The sequence below is a fragment of the Eptesicus fuscus genome, chromosome 1, assembly GCF_027574615.1.
Source record: "Eptesicus fuscus isolate TK198812 chromosome 1, DD_ASM_mEF_20220401, whole genome shotgun sequence".
Lineage (NCBI taxonomy): Eukaryota > Metazoa > Chordata > Mammalia > Chiroptera > Vespertilionidae > Eptesicus > Eptesicus fuscus.
The window spans coordinates 69,355,087-69,360,157 of record NC_072473.1 but is presented as its reverse complement, the minus strand read 5'-3'; the positions used below and the strand labels follow the sequence as shown (position 1 = coordinate 69,360,157).

The following is a 5,071-nucleotide window of genomic DNA, read 5'->3' as shown; positions in this document are numbered from 1 at the left end:
GTGTGTCCCTCAGCCCAGCCTGCACCCTCTCCAATCTGGGACCCCTCGAGGGATGTCTGACAACCCATTTAGGCCTGATCCCGGGTAGTTGGACATCCCTCTCACAATCCAGGAATGCTTGCTCCCAACTGCTCGCCTGCCTTCCTAATTGCCCCTAACCGCTTCTGCCTGCCAGCCTGATCACCCCCTAACCACTCCCCTGCCACCCTGATTGATGCCTAACTGCTCCTCTGCCAGCCTGATTGCCCTTAACTGCCCTCCCCTGTAGACCTGGTCACCCCTAACTGCCCTCCCCTGAAGGCCTGGTCACCCCTAACTGCCCTCCCCTGTAGGCCTGGTCACCCCTTACTGCCCTCCCCTGAAGACCTGGTCACCCCTAACTGCCCTCCCCTGAAGGCCTGGTCACCCCTTAGTGCCCTCCCCAGAAGACCTGGCCCCCCCCAACTGTTCTCCCCTGGAGGCCTGGTCACCCCCAACTGCCCTTCCCTGCAGGCCTGTTTCCCCCCAACTTCCCTCCTGTGCCGGCCTAGTCACCCCTAACTGCCCTCCCCTGCAGGCTTGATTGCCTCCAACTGCCCTCCCTTGCAGGCCTTGTCCCTCCCAACTGCCCTCCCCTGATGGCCTGATCACCCACAACTGCCCTGCCTTGCAGGCCTAGTCCCTCCCAACTGCCCTCCCTTGCTGGCCATCTTGTGTCCACATGGGGGCAGCCATCTTTGACCACATGAGGGTAGCCATCTTGTGTGTTGGAGTGATAGTCAATTTGCATATTACTTTTTTATTAGATAGGAAGAGGCCCGGTGCATGAAATTCTTGCAAGGGGGGTTGTGTGTCCCTCAGCCCAGCCTGCGCCCTCTCCAATCTTGGACATCCCTCTCACAATCCACGGCTGCTGGCTCCCAACTGCTTGCCTGCCTGCCTTCCCGATTGCCCCTAACCACTTCTGCCTGCCAGCCTGATTTCCCCTAAGCACTCCCCTGCCAGCCTGATAGATGTCTAACTGCTCCCCTGCCATCCTGATTGCCCCTAACTGCCCTCCCCTGCAGGCCTGGTCACCCCCAAGTGCTATCCCCTGCAGGCCTGTGTCCCCCCCACTGCTGTTTCCTGCAGGCCCGGTCACCCCCAACTTCCCTCCTCTGCCAGCCTGGTCACCCTAACTGCACTCCGCTGCAGGCTTGATTGCCCCCAACTGCCCTCCCTTGCAGGCCTGGTCCCTCCCAACTGCCCTCCCCTGCTGGCCATCTTGTGGCAGCCATCTTGTGTCCACATGGGGGTAGCCATCTTTTGACCACAAGGGGCAGCCATCTTGTGTGTTGGAGTGATGGTCAATTTGCATAATTATTCCTTTATTAGATAGGATAGAGGCCTGGTGCATGGGTGGGGTCCGGCTGGTTTGCCCTAAAGGGTGTCATGGATCAGGGTGTGGGTTATCAAGGGCCATGGGGTGGCCTGGGAGAGGGGCCTGTGGTGGTTTGCAGGCTGGCCACACACCCCAGCAACCCAAGCGGAGGCCCTGTTATCTGGGATTTATTTATCTTCTATAATTGAAACTTTGTAGCCTTGAGCAGAGGCCAGGGCAGGCCAGGGAGGGCGGGAAGCTTGGCCTCCTCCATTGCTGGGTGCAACCCAAGCCTCTTGCTCTCTCCAGCTCCGTGGCTGCCACCATCTGGTTGGGGTTTCCGTGATACGTGGCTGGGGGAAGCCATGCACGTCAACAGTCAGGGGCTGGTTTGGGTGCCTGTCAGGCATGGCGGGTGGAAGCCCCACACTCCAACAGTCAGGGATGGCTCAGGTGCCTGGGAGGTGTAGTCAACGGGAGTCCGGCACACTGACAATCAGGGCTGGCTTGGGTGCCCAGGAGGCACAGCCAGTGGGAATCCCGTGTAGATTGTCTCTTGATTCAGAAAGTTTTATATTGGATATATGCTGAGAGAAGGTCAGATGTTATGGAGGCTGAATTGTGGAACTATTGCCCTTTTCCATTTCTTACAATAAGGGTCAGAAGGGTCTATTCTCCAACTCTAGCAATCATATTGGGCCTGAAACCTTGGTTCATAAAAAAAACATTATGGCTCTTTCCCATCTTGCATGATGGAGGGTGAAAAGAAAACTGAGAAGCCGGATACTAAGGAGAAGAAGCTGGATACTAAGGAGAAGAAACCTGATACTAAGGAGAAGAAACTTGAAGCCAAGAAGAAGGCTGATGCGGGAGTCAAGGTTAAAGCACCTAAGAAGGGGAAGCCCCACTGCAGCCGAAACCCCATCCTCGTCAGAGGAATTGGCAGATATTCCCGGTCGGCTATGTATTTGTGAAAGACCATGTACAAGAGGAAGTATTCAGCCCCTAAATCTAGGATTGAAAAGAAAAAGGAGAAATTTCTTGCTACTATCACAAAACCAGTTGGTGGTGACAAGAATGGTGGTACCCGAGTGGTTAAACTCCGCAAAATGCCTAGATATTATCCTACTGAAGATGTGCCTCGAAAGCTGTTGAGCCATGGCAAGAAACCCTTCAGTCAGCATGTGAGGAGATTGCGGGCCAGCATCACTCCTGGGACCATTCTGATCATCCTCACTGGGTGCCACAGAGGCAAGAGGGTGGTTTTCCTGGAGCAGCTGAGCTGTGGATTGCTACTTGTGACTGGACCTCTGTCCCTCTATTGAGTTCCTCTTCGTAGAACACACAAGAAATTTGTCATTGCCACCTCCACCAAAATTGATATCAGTGGTGTGAAAATCCCCAAACATCTCACTGATGCTTACTTCAAGAAGAAGAAGCTGCACAAGCCCAGAAACCAGGAGGTTGAGATCTTCAACACAGAGAAAGAGAAATACGAGATTACAGAACAGCACAAGGTTGACCAGAAAGCTGTGGACTCACAAATTTTGCAAAAAATCAAAGCTGTTCCTCAGCTCCAGGGCTACCTCTGCTCTCTGTTCGCTCTCACCAATGGGCTCTATCCTCACAAACTGGTGTTCTGAATTTCTTATAAGAACCAGATTAAATAACTGATATGTTTTAAACAATTATTATGAACCATTTGCATGCTGATGTAAATTAGATTATTAGCAGTACAGTGAGCTGTATGGGTGGGCTCCTGGGAGAGAAACAACTTTTCTTTTCATGAAATCACTGGATCTTCTATGGAAAATTGTTTTCATATTATATACTCTTGGTAATATTATAATGCAGTAGAATTGTTTACATACTTTTTATTCTGTGCTGTGACAGTTGTCTTTCTTAATCAGTAGTTTTACATAATTAAAAACATCATAAGCCTAAAATTAGAGACAGACTTGAGTTCTCTTTGGAGAAAATCTGGGTATCTTTGAATAATAACCTGACATCTGAGTCCAGCAGCAGCCCCAAAATTGACTACAGTCAGATTGTCACAGCCTCTATTAGTCAGCAATGTCTGAAAATAAATTTACCATCTGAATTCTATTCTTCATGACTAGAGTTCATGATTATAGTGATAAGAGTTGCTGGTTTTTCTGGGGATAGTTATAGTTTATACTTATAATTATTTGTAGCTACCACTTTTACCCTTAAAATGTCCCAGTTTGCTCACCTGGTGTGGCTCAGTGGTTGAGCATCAAGCTATGAACCAGGAGGTAACAGTTCGATTCCCAGTCAGGGCACATGCCTGGGTTGCAGGCTCCATCTCCTGTGTGGGGCATGTAGGAGGCAGCCAATCAATGAATCTCTCTCACCATTGATGTTTCCAGCTCTCTCTCCCTCTCCCTTCATCCATCTGAAATCAATAGAAACATTTTTTTTTAAATGTCGCAGCTTAAATGATAAAGTATATGGTTATTCTCTGATCATGAGCAAGCAACTACATTTTGAACATCAAATACTGTGCTGGCTGCTGTTCTGTGGGGACACCTCAAGACAAAATACATCATTGACTCTAGTTATCTTTTCCTTCATTGTAAGGCAGAAGGAAGAACATAATGTCAAGTTGACAGGTTGCAGAGTCATTGGCAAGACATTTTACTACTCACAAGCTTTTTAGATATCCTTCACTACCTTGGGATAGGGTAATTAATGGAAGCTCTTTCTTTTCCAATATTGCTTCCATCCTGAAGTGTAACTTTGGTTTCCAAGGCTCTGCATTGAGGAGACTCCTGATCATTTTAAATATCTTTGAAACCTGACATAAAAGAGCCCTTTTCTTGCCTATGTCATTCCCAGTACTTCATTTGATGTTCTTTTTTCATTTTGAAAACTTCTTAACCCAACCATGAGGCTAATATCCTATAACTTTCTAGAAATTCTCTTTAGGAGAAGTGTTCTCAAAAACAGAAAAAGCAGGCTTGATTTGTCAGCAATAAAGTCAGGAACATTTTGACATGGAGCTGCATTTTAAAAATATGCGATGTCACACACACACACACACACACACACACACACCCCAAACAAACTAAAGGACAATAAAAACTTATTTTTTTTTTTGAGTCTCCAAGAGTAAACTGGGATATTTTTTATAAAAGCTACATTTTTAACACAAAAGTTACTTTAAATCAGGATAATATAGACTCTTCTTATGTTAATGGTAACTATTTTTATTTTATTTTATGCAATATATTTAATGCCAATGCCCTATCTTCCTCAGGTGGTAAAATCAGCTTATACAGGATAGCTCCAACAAGATAAAGAACAGAAAAGGTTTCTGAAATGCATAAATCTCTGCACCTATGTGATGTAGTAGTATCATTGTGGATTAAAATATATCTGTGGCTACTGCTGTGAAGGCAAGCTGGGTGAACTCTAGTGTGGTACTGAGAAAGGCAAACTCACATTGGGGGCAGTGATATTTAAGTCAGACACTCCTGGGATCCCAAAATCCTTTTGGAAGAGGAAATGTAGAGTTCCTGGTCTTTCCCTCTCCCTCTCCCTCTCCCTCTCCCTCTCCCTCTCCCTCTCCCTCTCCTTCTCCCTCTCCCTCTCCCTCTGTGAAACATCAGCCATAGTGATTCCTCGAATATTGGAGGTGGCAAACATTTAGGTATTGTATATTGCAGCTTATTGGGATTTGGATTGATAGGGTAAATGAGACCCACTAAG

At 47.4% G+C, this 5,071-nt stretch overlaps 1 pseudogene; it reads left to right on the top strand.

The window, feature by feature from the left end:
• Nucleotides 1–2,091: 2,091 nt before the first annotated feature.
• Nucleotides 2,092–2,982, top strand: LOC103299690 (60S ribosomal protein L6-like; annotated as a pseudogene).
• Nucleotides 2,983–5,071: the final 2,089 nt, after the last annotated feature.